Source organism: Crotalus tigris, unplaced genomic scaffold (genome assembly GCF_016545835.1).
Source record: "Crotalus tigris isolate CLP2741 ecotype Arizona unplaced genomic scaffold, ASM1654583v1 scf7180000017630.2799268, whole genome shotgun sequence".
NCBI classification, from domain to species: Eukaryota; Metazoa; Chordata; class Lepidosauria; order Squamata; family Viperidae; genus Crotalus; species Crotalus tigris.
Genome location: NW_024096524.1, coordinates 2,440,118 through 2,454,354, shown reverse-complemented (window position 1 = coordinate 2,454,354; position 14,237 = coordinate 2,440,118). Strand labels below are relative to the sequence as shown.

Below are 14,237 nucleotides of genomic sequence, written 5' to 3'. Positions count from 1 at the left end.
TCACTTTTAAGCTTTTAGAAATAGTCCAACTTCCATTTCTGGAAGATTGCATGAGCTAAAGTACAAAAAAGAAAGGGTTAAATATTGTAATGGTTTCATAACTTCATCTGTTTTGCCTTCTTAGTTAGGATCAGGGCTTTTTTTCTCATAGAACGCCCAGAACGGAGTTCCGGCACCTTTTTTGGATGGAACCTTGTAGGGTAGGCAAGGCGGGTTGTACGACGTGTGTGAGTTCCGGCACCTTTTTTTTTTTTTTTTTAGAAAAAAAGCAGTGCTTAGGATGTATATTAATTTATATTTTGGCCATTGGTTCTTGTCAATACTCAATTTGATTACAAGAAACTAAACTAACTTTATTTGTGCGTTTACCGATGTTTCAGTTCCAGTAAAGAAATCAAATCTGCTTCTGTGAAAGATCAGAAGAAAAGGGAATGAGACAAATAAAACATTCTTATACATACTGTAGATACCATATGATACTTTCCTGCATTCAAATATATTTCCTCCATTCCAAATACTTTATACATATGTAAAACACATGCTTTAGTCTAGTATTCTTCAATCTGATATTTTCCAGTTGTGGGGATTGCAACGACCTAAAATCCCTGTCAGCAATGGGGGGCTATGGTCTCAAAATATGTGGAAGATATTAAGTTGGTAAAACTGCTGCAAGCCATCCATTTTAAAGGATTAGTAGTTTGTTTCTTTAAATTGAGGGCAATCATTCTCTCTAGTCACTGTTCGTCAGTTTTTGTAAAATTCAGAATTCTGTAAAGTTAGTATAATCATTAGATATAAATTGTAATGGTGATAGTACTTGCACATTGAATGCTAAATTAGATACATTCATATTAAAAGGATATATATTTCTCTTAAAGGTTTCAACAGGCTCTTATCAATGAAAGCAAAAGGAATCTATTATTTTTGTTCTTATAAAAGTTACTTCTCACTAAAAACATGGAAATTGATACTTTATATAGTATTACCAATCAATCCTCTGAGAAATAGTTCTCAGCCTATTTATTTTGTCATTATCCAGATAAATAATCATGATGTAGAGCAAAGATTAAAACAACTGAGGCTCCAGGGCTAAATGCAATTTTTTGAGCAGCTGTGTTTTTGCTTGAAATAGTTCAACTGTCCTCAAACTATTGCACATCACTAAAATCAAAAACATGATATTTTAATTATGTTTAAATGTAAACAAAGCAACATCAAATCTGCATTGTTTATGCCTGTAAGGCAATGTTCATTAAGATCTCCAAGAAATCGAAGTTGCATTACATTCTGCATAAGCAAAGTGGTGTTAAGATTTGTTTTTTAAAAAAATACAATAACCTAAACTTTCCTTATGAATATAAAAACAAATATATTAAAAATTGTGATGTAATCTTTATTTTCACCAATGAAGTATAAGAGCTTGCTTGCTTTTTAAAAAACTGAGTACAAGCTCTTCAAAGAACCCTGGTGGCACAATGGTTAGAATGCAGTATTGCAGGCTAATTCTGCCTACAGTCAGAAGTTCGATCCTAATTGGCTCAAGCCTTCCATCCTTCCAAGGTCGGTAAAATGAAGGCCCAGATTGTTGGGGGCAACAGTCTGACATTGTAAACCATCCAGACAGTGCTGTAAAGCACTATGGGGTAGTATGTGGATATAAGTGCTATTCGTAGAATAGAATAAAATACTTTATTTGGCCAAGTGTGATTAACACACAAGGAATTTGTCTGTGGTGCATAAGCTTCAGTGCATGTGCAAAACAACAGAGTAATAATAATCATAAAAATGATACCAATAACAGAAGGTAGTAAAAAGATGAGAAGGATAATAATTATTGGTATTGCTAAAGAACTGGAGATTTCTGGAGGAGAAGCTAGTTGCTGAGTTAAGGGGACACAGGCCTACGTAAAAACTGGGTCTTACTCCATAAGGTTGACTTTGTTTGCCCAGAAGTTTATTTTTTCTATTTTCCCTGTGTGAATGTGGGGGTGTACCTGGAGAGGTGAGATGTCTCTAGTATGGAAGGTAGAGGGAATGAAAATGGTGGTGCCTAAATCCAGATGATTAATGGTCAGGAATAGTATGAGAGGAAAAGATATCTGAAAGGACATATATAGTTGCAGGCTATTTTCCTATCTAGTCTCCCTTCCCTCAAATATATGATACCAATGTCATATACTTGAGGGAAGTACATGATTTGACCATAGATGAAGAAACCAGCCTATCAATTTGCCAGGTCAGGATTTCATGGCTTCCTATCAGCCATGGATCTGTTTCAAAATGCCATCAGACCAATGCAAAGGCCAGAAAATACCTTAATTTAGTTTTGCCTCCCGATATAAGAAGGAGGTCCAGATACTGAGAAGAGGTACTATTACCTTGAGTAACTCAACATCTGATGAAATATGGTCTCATAGCATCATCTAGCTTCTGCAGATATTGAGGACCCATTATTATATTTTTTTTTCTGAAGACTTACAAATGCTTAATACTTTGTTTATTTAATAAATAGGCCACCTGACTTCCAAACAACTTTAGGCAGCTTACAATTAAAAACCAGAATACAACTGATTGAAAGAGCAAAATACCAAAACAAAAACAATCAGACCGAAACAAAGCAAAACCAAAAGGAGAGTCCACAATCACCGTGTCCCCATAGCCTGGGAAATCAATTGGGTTTTCAATAATTTCGTGAGCAACATAAGAATGGCAGCCATATGAATTTCTGGAGGAGGATCATTTCAGAGGGAATAAGAGCAGATCCTGTTGAGGTCCTTGATGATTTTTGGAATAGGGAAGCTGAACAGCCCCGTGTCACAATCACTCCAAATGCCACACTAACACTGAAGAGCCTAAGCTTCTCTATGGTTTCTGGGAGAGCTCCAGGCAATGAAACAAGTCAGGAGACATCAGGAACACTGATAGTTCAAGTCTCACTAGGGAGTTGTCAGTCATATCTGTTGTGTGTTATTGAGGGCTGATAAGAAAGCTTATTGTGTGGCCTCCAGCATGGTTTTTAAGATAGGCAAGAACTTGCTGTCATCTGTCCTGAAATACCCAGTCCTGAAATCCTTAAATTCAAATAGATTTATTTCAAAGATAAAATGTAATTTAAAGAGATGTGTAACAGCATCACTCCCTCAATCATACAGATGGTTCTTCATAAAAATGTATTTGAATTCATGCTAGGGGCCAAGTTTTAAACACTGAAAAATGAGAATGTTTTTTTTTCTTTTTTTAAATCTTTATTGATGCTTTTAAGGAAAGCATTGTGACAGAGGCATCCAGCTCCCTGTCTTTCTTCTGACTAGCCTTTGGTAAAAGAGATTTCACACAGTTCATGCACTCTAGTATGCCATAGTAAAAATGTTCAAGTATGTGTTTTTGATTGAAGTCTAAGACACTGATCATGTAGATAAAGAAGCCATGTTACTAAACCATAGCTGAGTTAAGCTCTCCCAGTTGTTGCTTGAAATTCTCTCATAATGTATTTTTGTCCTTCAAAAACTAGTAAGTGAAATATGATTGTATTTTATACTGTATGTTGGCTTTCCCTTAAGTAGCATATGCAAAAGACTACTAAATATTCTTACATTATTGAATGTAAGAATGTAGATTTGTTCCTTTCAAAAATAGGCTGCAGTCCTATATGTAATTTTGTGAACATAAGCTCCTTTGATTTCCTTTGCAGTCATATTAAGTACTGAACCTCTTCTGACAGTGAAAATGTATGATTTAACTAAGCTGAACCATGCGATATCATATGTGCAGTTTATATTATTTTGTGTTCTACATTCAGCATAGCCCAGGGGTAGGCAACCTTGGCTCTTTTATGACTCGTGGACTTCAGCTCCTAGAATTCCTGAGCCAGCATGGCTCAGCTTGGAAACCTCTCCCTTTCCCTTCAGCGTGGCTGCCTCAGGAATTCTGGGAGTTGAAGTCCATGAGTCATAAAAGAACCAAGGTTGCCTACCCCTGGCATAGCCTATACTAGTATACTGGTTAAAGTACTGAATTGAATGCACTGAATAATTATTGCCCAGTCTTTTTTTCTCAGACCAAGCAACTTCACAAAGAAGCTAGATTGGCAATAAAATTTGGAGATCCTAATTTGCAACTTCGAGGTCTTAAAAAAGCAGAATATACGAGCCGAGGTGGCGCAGCAGTTAGAGTGCAGTACTGCAGGCCACTTTAGCTGACTGTGTTCAGCAGGTCAGTGGTTCAAATCTCACCGGCTCAAGGTTGACTCAGCCTTCCATCCTTCCGGGGTAGGTAAAATGAGGACCCAGATTGTTGGGGGCAATGTAAATATATATATACATTGCTTACTGGTGTACACCGCTTAGAGATTGCTTGCACTTAAAGCGGTATATAAGTCTCATAAATAAATAAATAAATAAATAAATAAATAAATAAATAAATAAATAAATAAATAAATATAAATACAATCAATCAAGGCCAGTGACACATTATGCATTTCTTAGTAACATTGCCTTTAGGCAGATGTTCTTTGGAAACTGCTTTACTCCCAGCACCAATTGATTTCATCAGATAATTTCATCATCACAGTTTTTATACATCAAGCTAAGCCATAATATAATTTGCTTGGCCATAATTGATCAAACCATGACAGAACATGACGGCTAGTGAAAATTGAAGCCTCAGTTTTATTCGGTCAGATAGCTCTGTGAAGCTATTTGGTAGTAAGAATATCTGTACTGGTCTTTTAAGCTACATTATCAAGTAACCATATAATGTTTGCTTCCAAACCCTTATAGAATCATTCTCAACCCTTCTGCCCAATTGCTTTCATTTCATTCATTATATGTGTTCATATTACTAACTATTATGCATTGCAAAAGGAAACATGTTTCATCAATTGACATCTACAAATGAGCAACTGCCAAATTAGTTTTTCCAGGTAGGTACCACCAGTAACATAACTGCTATTGCTTTGGTCCTTGCACGGAACAGGTAGCAATAGCATTTAGCATTTAGGCTTCTATACTGCCCTATAGCGCTTTATAGCACTCTGTGGGGGGCTCTACAATGTAGGAGTATTCGCATATTGCCTCCAGTAATCTGGATCCTCATTTTACCAACCTTGGAAGGATGGAAGGCTGAGTCAACCTTGAGCCCCATCAGGATTAAACTGCAGGCTATGGGCAGACTTTGCCTGCAATACTGTACTTTAACCACACTGCCACCACCACACATTTCCTTAAAAAATGAATATTTAAATATTTGAATTCTAGTGATCATAAAAATATAAAAAGGACCTTCTTGGGTCAAAGAAAAGCCACACAATCAGCAGCAGCATGTTTCTCATGGTGGAAAAATGGATGTTTATGATTTCCAAGCCCTGCTAAAGATAACAGCTTTTTTCAGTTGTTCTTGCGCAATAAATATAAAACAACATGGAGTCACCAATAAAATTTCCATCCATGAATTTGTTTAATCCTTTTTGGAAAGACCGAACTTCCTCACCAGCAAATTCCACAAATTAGGTCTTGTTTGAAAAAACCCTTGTAAAACCTCCAAGTCTCCTGAACTATTGCCCAGTTTTCAGTTGAGAATCCTATTATTTCATTGAATTGATTTATTGATTATGCATTTATTGATTATTGATTAGAGGCTACATAGATTTTCTCCAAGAGGATCTGCCCCAATCTGATCCTTGTTAGGGCTGTAATTAAGTCCATTCACCTTGCTGCTAGTTATTATACTCTCTTTCCTTCAATCTTGCCCAACATTCACTGAAAAACCATCCCATAACTCCAAAATAAGTCTTTTTCCATTATTTTTGGGAAAGAAAAAAATGTTTATTCCCTGATGTTCTCTGCATATGCATCTTTTACATCTCTATTACATGTCTATTTCAACTTTTTTTTCTTCTCAGGGTCATGGGATCCTAATTTCTAGTATTATGGGGTTAAATTATTTTAGATTTTTTGTTGTTGTAGGGAACATACGTCTACTTTCGGACACCTTTGGTTGACTTTTTTTTGTAACCCTCAGCCTTATACTTTTGTTTTAGAGACAGTTGTTATTATGCCAGTTTGGTATACCAAAAGAATTCTAAAATATTTGCGGGGGGGGGGGAGTTGCTCCAGTATGCATCATTTTGCTCTTGCTTAAACTGAAGTTCATTTGCCATTTTTGTAAAGCATCCATGTAATATGAATGGCAGATGGAATTCAATATAATTGAGTTCAAAGCCACGTAGGAGACTATAAAGAAAACCCACAGGATAGAGCTGCCTTGGACTTGATAACTCTAAAGAAGAAACATGAATGCTTTGGCTTAACAAAATATTAGCAACAGAGGAAAGGAGCCATTCCCTGGTCACCCCTATTATTATAAACACCAGCTGCTCTTTTGCCTCCAGTGGCTTCTGTAGGGACCAGCTGGCCAACGGAGGCACATGGCAAAAAGGACACGAAAAGAGACCACCTGTTCACCCATTTTAAAGAGGGCCATTTCTTTTACTTTACAGTTTGGGGACACATGTATTTGTAATAAGTGGAATTGTTATTATCCTTACTTACTCTTACAAGGCAGAGACAAGCAACATAAAGTGGAAATAAATAGGCAAGTTATATGATTAAAAGCCATACATTATGTTCTGTATCCCTTGCTAGTTGTACTACTTTGGCCTGCAAGTAGAAGATACTACAGTGTGTGTATGTTCACCTCTTTGTATATATTTTAATCTATGCACATGAAAATAAATATACCAGAAGAAATTCAAATCTAGACTTTGATTGATCTGCTAATTATAGATTAAAAAGAAAGGTAATTTTAAAAAAGGAAAAGGGATCACTGGAAAAATGTGAAGTCCTTTACCAATACTCTAAGAAATTAGAACAGTTTAATTTTCTTTGTAAGATTGCTATTCTATACGTATTTATTTTCTTAGATATTCCATTAAACCTAGCAGGATTATCCTTAGGACAGCACTGTAAATATTATGGGTGGCAAGTAAATATTCCCTATAGAAAACCCAAAAATTTCTACAGAACCTATTTAGCCTGATTTATAGAATTATTTTGTTCTTTCACAATTACCGTATCTACAATGCCAGCCTATAATATTGTATATTCCTGCATTATAATGTAAATGTGAACTTCACATTTTCTATAGTTCTACTGTGTGACAGATTCATTAGAATTTCATGAAACACACAAAGAATGAATGACTAATTTATTTCTCCAAATCCTAGTGTTCCCTTTTGCAAATTCCCAGCTGAGAACTATTTAGAAGAAAAGACTAAAAGGAGGGGGAACTTCAATTTTCCATTGCAGGTTAATAAATGAAACCATCCAGGTTAAAAGGCATCCATTCTCCTTGAGAAATGAAATTTAAAGAAGTAATTTATTAATATAGTTGTTTTCCTTGATCAGATAGTTCAGATGTATGAAAAATTCACAATATATTATAAATATGATGAGCTTGCATGCTCCTTGGATTCAGAAGTTGTCATTTTCACATATGGAATTTCACTGTGACATATAGCTATATTATTCTATAACTTTCATTAATTGGCTAATCGTAAAGGAAGTGTCTAGCAACTAGCAACCAGCCCTAATGTGTTAGGGTATGATCCACTGAGGTTTAAAACTGTGTGGGCTGTAATCAAAGTTTAATTATTTCATTTTGGGGGTAGATACCTTTAAGTTATATGAAAGTTATACAGTATTCAGGTTTCTAATATTGTAGCTATTTTGAATTTGAAAGACCACAGAAAACGTAACATCTCATTAAACAGCCATGCAGATAAAGGTTGGCTCAATGCACACTAATTAATGTTTGCACCAGGTATATCATGTGAACAGAATCTGTATCACATTTCTATCAAATTTCTGGTAATAGTCTGGATTGGAAGCAGTTAATCCAAAGAGCAAGTCTGTCAAAGCTCTGGCTAGTAAAATTAATTAAGAAGAGGGTTAAATTAGGAAAAGCAATGGGAAGTTCTAATCTAAATCTCGATTATAAAAGCAACTTTCTAGTGTGTGCCACTAGTTAACCCAATGTTGCATCGTTTATCAACAGGGAGCCTAAATCCCAAGCCTTAATGTACTTTCTTTGCTTTTGGCAAGTGATAGCTTATTTAATAAACCATGACTAAATGAGTCATGATTTGACATCAGTCAGAAACCAATCAAAGTGTTTATATCTTAGTATCTCTGTTTGCCTTCTAACTTGGAGATACATGTTCTTCAGATATGAATCTGTAGTAAATAGATTGTCAATCATATCTTCTCCTTCAGTGACAGTATTAGCTTTATAACTGTATTTCTACTGCATTTCACGTGACTGAATCTATTTCAAGTCATTCAACCTGCATTGATTTAAAAGGCTAGTTGAAGCAGAAGTCCTTGTGTTTTAGCCTCTTTAGTATCTAAAAGCAAAAAAAAAAAACCCCAACACCTTTCTAAAGGTGCTTCAGACCATTTTTGTTGCACTATTGCAGCTATTTTAAAATGTGAATTACAGTATAGGCAATGTACAGGTTGTATATTGCTGGCTGTGGAATTCTGGGAGTTGAAGTCCACATGCCTTAAAATTGTCAAGGTTGAGAAACACTGTATTAATATGTAACACTTGATTTCCTTGGTGGTTTATTAAATACTTTCCTGTCTAATTAGTATTAATTGAATGCATCTCAAGAATAGGAAATAGGAAAATTGGAACACCAAAATGTTATGTTGTATGCACCAAAAATAGCCTCATCCATATTTAGATTCATGGAAAGAGAATCTATTAAATTTGCAATGGTTAAGCAGTTCACTTTAATATTCATCTATGTAATTAGGCTGCTGTTCCTGGTTTTAAAAAGGAGTTCTACTCTATAACATGCAAAGATTCCTTCCAATTGACCTTAGTTCCTCTGATCTCCTTGACCCATCCACATAGTTTTTTGACAATAATACAGGTTTGTATTGTTTCTCTCTGGATTGTTCTTTTTTAAAATTTCCAGTCTGCTCTGCTGTACTAGTTTTCCTTGGATGTCTAAGCAGGCCTGAACCTGCTTAACGCCCAAACCCAGAAAAGCATAGCCAGATGTTGCCACATATGTAGACATTGCTTTAACAAAAATCATATTACATTCAGTGTAATGGTCCTTTATACATTTATGATCTATAAACTTCAGTGAATGGATTTAAAAATAAGGAGTACAAAAGTCTGAATGCATATATTATAATATTTTGCAATAAAAGGATAAGAATCACTTTGATAAGTGATGGGATTCCAAGCAAGAACTTGAAATTTCACACCTAGAGTTCTCCATTTTAAGAGATAAATGTTTAGGACAGGCTCAGAGATTAATGCAATTAAGCTTGAAAGGAAGATATCTGCCATAACAATTTTGTAATTTGTCCATTTTAACAACACACGAGAATCCCATTGCTAGAGGACATATAAAACCAACTCAGAATAATCACTTGCAGAAGAACTGGACACAATGACTCCTGTGATTGCTATTGAGGAATGTGAGGGCAATGTCTCAATACAGCCTACAAAATAAAATTAGCTGTGAACTAAAATATTTTGGGAACGTTCTTAGGGAAATTGTTTTGGTATGAACAGATTCATATGAGTCACTTCAGCCCATCTGCAACAAAGACTAAAAGCAGAGCTAATGACTTGGAAGAAGGATTTGAATGTAGAAGATTGAATCAACTTCTTGTCATTTTCTCATATTGTTTTTGTGGTCAGAATGCCCTTTACTGTAATGTTTTAATTTATTTTTTTTAGAGAATAATGGCAGTTTTGCAATTGACTCTTCCCACTCCCAGAAATGTTTGTAACATGAATACTTCTCTTCTGACTCAATATTGCTTATACCAAACTAGGATAAAGACTAGATATGTCTATCAGTCAGATGTTCTCAATAAGGACACCCACGCAATGCTACTGTCTCTCAAGGCTTACTTCCCTATCTTGTAAAGAATTTGGCTGGAGGGTAAGCGGCTTATTCCTCCTCTCATTTTAAAGTATTTCCACATTGATAAAGATCGTTGGTTTAAAGGAGTTAAGTTTTTAATCTATCAAACTTGTTTTATTGTTATTATACTGTACATTTAACTACATTAATATCTAAGTCACATTACTGTTTCCAGAAAAGCATTAGATAAGTGTAATGAATTGATACATTCATTGCAGTGGTATTCATTTATTTCAATGTTTCTTAAACCCGCCAATTTTAAGATGTCTGGACTTCAACTCCCAGACTTCTTTAATTTAAGAAGTCCACACATCTTCAAGTTGCCAAGCTTAAGAAACAATGATTTATTTGGTTTCCTGTTTTTCTACTGCTGTTAACGCTAGTGTTCCCTATCTGCTTAATCTAGAAATAATTCCCACTAAATTCAGTAGAATAGACACTTTAGAATAGACATTATTTAGACTACCCTGTAAGAATATAATAGCATTTAATAATAATATAATGATAAAGTATCTGGACAGCTGAATCAGTAACAGGCCTTCTGTTATTCTCCAAATATTTCTAAACTTCAGCTAGGAAGAAGAAAAATATTATGTGTGATTCTTTAACAACACTTGGAAGGTTACATCATCCACCTTTAAATATTTAGATCTACCTGCTGTTTGATACAGATAGTCCTTGACTTACAATCATTCATTTAGTGACCATTTGAAATCACAAAAACACTGAAAAAAGTGACTGGTCCTCACATTTACAACCATCACAGCATCCCCATGGTTACATGATCAAAATTTGGGCAGTTGGTAGCCAGCATATATGTACAATAGTTGCAGCATCCCAGGATATGTGATCATCATTTGCGACCTTCCCAACTGGCTTCTGAAAAAAAATCAATAAGGTAAACTGTATTTGCTTGATGACTACATGATTCTCTTAACTGTAGTGATTTGCTTAACAACCATGGCAAAAAGGTTGTAAAATCAGGCATGATTCACTTAACAGCAGCCTTGATTAGCAACAGAAATTCTGGTCCTAATTCTAGTGTAAGTTGAGGACTACCTTACACAATACAGCGACAATTAGAAAAATAAAGGACACCTTACATTTGTTATTTCTGCTGAATAGCTTGGAATATTATTTTTCTTTTTCTGATTGGCCAGAGTTGTTATTGCTTTGTTCTTATATTTGCATGTTTTTTTTATTTGTAAGCCACCCATGTTAAAGAGCTAGGTGGCCCCTAAATGTAGATAAATAAATAATTAAATTAAATAAGTGATGCATTTGAACCTTGCTTCAACCTTATTTTTACAAGATAGATTCAGGGTTAGGCTTAACTTTCAGCCTAACAGTCATCTGCAATGTGAAGATAATACAATTCAGTCTTAGAAACTTTATAACACAAAGTTACAAACACAATCAAGAGTTACAGAAATATATCCTTCTAGAATTGTAGTGCCAGTGCTAGTAGCAAGTGCTATTCAACAATAATATTTTAATATATCTTCTTTGCTTCCCTCCTTCCTGGAAAAATGATTCTTCTTTTGATTCTTCTTTTCCATTCTGGCAGCTTCCAGATGTGTTGAGATTACAGCTCCCAGAACTGATAATAGATATGCCCATGATACACAATCCATTGGGAAGTTCTCCTAGCAAGAGCACTTACAATCAAACCAGATTCCCTCTGGTATGCCTTAATGTTCTTCTTTAGGTCATTTCAGTTGCATCAGTTAATTAAATAAATAGTGCCATTGGATTGTTCCTATTCTGGGCTGGCCCAATGGTGATGTTCAGTAATAGCCTTCCAGTCTAATGACCTTAGATTGGTTAATCTACAATTGCAGTAACAATGGAGTTGGCAATATATGAACTTTACAAAAAGATCCTTGTAATAACCGTGGGGAAATCAATTAAAAATAAAGTTATCCCTTAAGACATGGGGTCTGCTTTATACTTCATACTAATTCCTGTTTTCTCTGTCCCATTTGTGGCTTTCAAAGTAGTAATCTACCTACCTACCTACCTACCTACCTACCTACCTACCTACCTACCTACCTACCTACCTATCCCTTTTATGTCACCTCAAAAAACAAAACTTAATTACACAGAGTTGCAGGTGGAGTATATAATCTAGCTTTTTCCAAGCTGGAGATCTTCAAAGGCTTTGAAATGCAACTTCCACCACCCTCTGCCCAGGTAAGTGCCCAGCGAGGAGGCTAGGAATTATGGCATTTCCCTACATTTCTTGTGGGCAGAAGGTGCACGTATGTGGTTCCTTGACCTCTCTCCCCAGAAGACAGGTGCGCGCTGTTTAACAAACCCGTCAACTAAATCCCATCGATTCAATGGGGCCGGTAAATGGGGCCAGGATGAAATCTGGGCCCTTTTTGTGCCCGTTCCCCAACTAGGGCGGGAGAAGCAGCCGCTCTTTTAGCGCCTCTAGAATGGATGTTGAGGTAACCTGAGGAGGCAGCCTCTTTTCAACCCCCCGCCCCCTTTTTAAACGCGTCCTGCAGGGCCGGCGACGGGGACGCGAACGCAAAAGCGGCGCCCCAATTCCTCTTCGCTCTTTATCTTGCATTCAATCGGCAGCAGAGGCGCGAGCCTACTGGAGCGCCAGGAAAGGAACAGGAGAGCGGCAGCAACGTTGCAAACGAGCCGGAGAAAAAAAAGGAAGAGAGAGCGAGAGAGCGCGCAAGATTTCCAGCCGGCTACGGTGCTGCCGCGCGTGAATCCAAACCACCGCCTCCTTCCCCTCGCCGACTGAGGTGAAGTGCCGCGTTGCAGCATCACTTCCCAAAACAGATTCCCAGACTTGGAAGCAGCCCGCCACGGAGGAGGAGGAGGAGGAGGAAGGGAAGGGAAGGCGAGCGCTGGCTACTCCTGCTGCTGTTTCGCGCTCTCCGCCCCCTTCCCGCGCCTTGACGCAGAGAGAGCCGAGAAAGAAACCGCGCAGTCCGGCTGAACCCAAAGGCAAAAGCGGGAGAGTGGCGGCGGCTGGAGAAACCAGAGGCTGAGCGCGAGGTAGCTGATCTCCCCCCACCCCACCCCACCCCACCCCAACCTTGGCGCCAAGGGCACCGTTTCTCTCTTCCTCTAGGGCGGGCGAGAGTTGTGGGGCGAGAGGGGGCGTTTGCCCCGCGCTGTTGCCTTCATTCTTCTACGCGGGCGGCAGGCGCCGTTTGTGTGGCGTGGGTGCGAGCGAAGGATTGCGGCTTGCCGAGAAAGAAAGAGAGGGAAGCCGCCGGCTGGGGGACTGGGGGGGGGGAGGGAAGACTGTTCTCTCCCAACTGCTTTTTATGGCCGTCCCTTCCCTCCTTCCGAGCTTTAGGCAAAAAAAGGGAACGGTTGAGAGCGTTTCTGAGTGGACTCTTTTGAGCGGGGAGGGGGGGCTGCTCGAGGTGTTTTTCGGAGCGCCCCGAAGGGGAGGGTGTTTCGCTGCTCTGCTGCTCGAGGCGCGGGGTCTTTCCGCTGCCTGGTTCTGCCCAGCGAGTCTGATTAGAACGTCTGTGTGGAATGCGGTCCTTCTGTGTAGACCTACTCGGAAGGAACTCCGCCCCTTCCACTTTGGGGTCCAGTGGGACTTACTTCCGAGGAATTGTGTGGAGGATTGTAAGCTTAAATAAGGCTGCCTTTGCGTGCCAAACAATCCAAGACCCTTTGCCTGGAATAATCACCACAACGTGTATTGCCCTAAGCTTGCCTGTTTGATAAGGAGAGTAAAAGGGCCGCGTTACTTGGCTGGGTGACCTTGATGTAGATGTAATGAAATACAAAACAATAAACTCTCATAAATATTCTAGAAAAGGATCGGGCTCTCCCCCTACCCCGCGTTAACCAGGAATGCCTGCAAAAGTGGCTTTAAACTGCTGTGAGCTTTCTAGTGGGCTTTTGCAGAGGATTTAGGCTCTGGATGCCGTGAGGGGACTGTAGAGATAATTCAGTGTTCGATGGGACTGTGAAGCTGTGAATCAAACAAGTGCAAAGATGTGGCTGATGCAGCCTTTCCCATTTGTCTGTTTCATTCAGAAGGCTATATGTTTCAGAGGCTTAGGAAGGTGAGTGAATCGTAGTGTTTTTATATGAGAATCAGAGGGTGAAAATTGAATTGGTGGTCAACCTTTTAGACTTTGGAAGAGAGAACGCTGCAGGAATGTCAAAGAGTTGTAAGCGCAATAGGTCATCTCTGCCTGTGAAGGAGAAAGCGAAATGAAATGACAGAAACAGAAAGAAGGAACCATTTTTTCTGATATTTGAACGGATAATAGTATATTTGGGAGAGAAAATATTA

General features: G+C 38.0%; 1 protein-coding gene across 8 annotated transcripts in view; it reads left to right on the top strand.

The window, feature by feature from the left end:
- The window catches only part of PALM2AKAP2 (PALM2 and AKAP2 fusion), a 260,194-nt gene that overhangs the window by 169,577 nt on the left and 76,380 nt on the right, over positions 1-14,237 (top strand). Inside the window, exon 1 of one of the 8 annotated variants that reach the window (XM_039334436.1) lies at positions 12,269-12,970. The exons of the other annotated variants lie outside the window; for them this stretch is intronic. The gene's annotated coding sequence lies outside the window, so the exon portion shown is untranslated. Of the gene's footprint in view, positions 1-12,268; positions 12,971-14,237 lie in introns of those variants that run through there. 8 annotated transcript variants of the gene reach the window in all.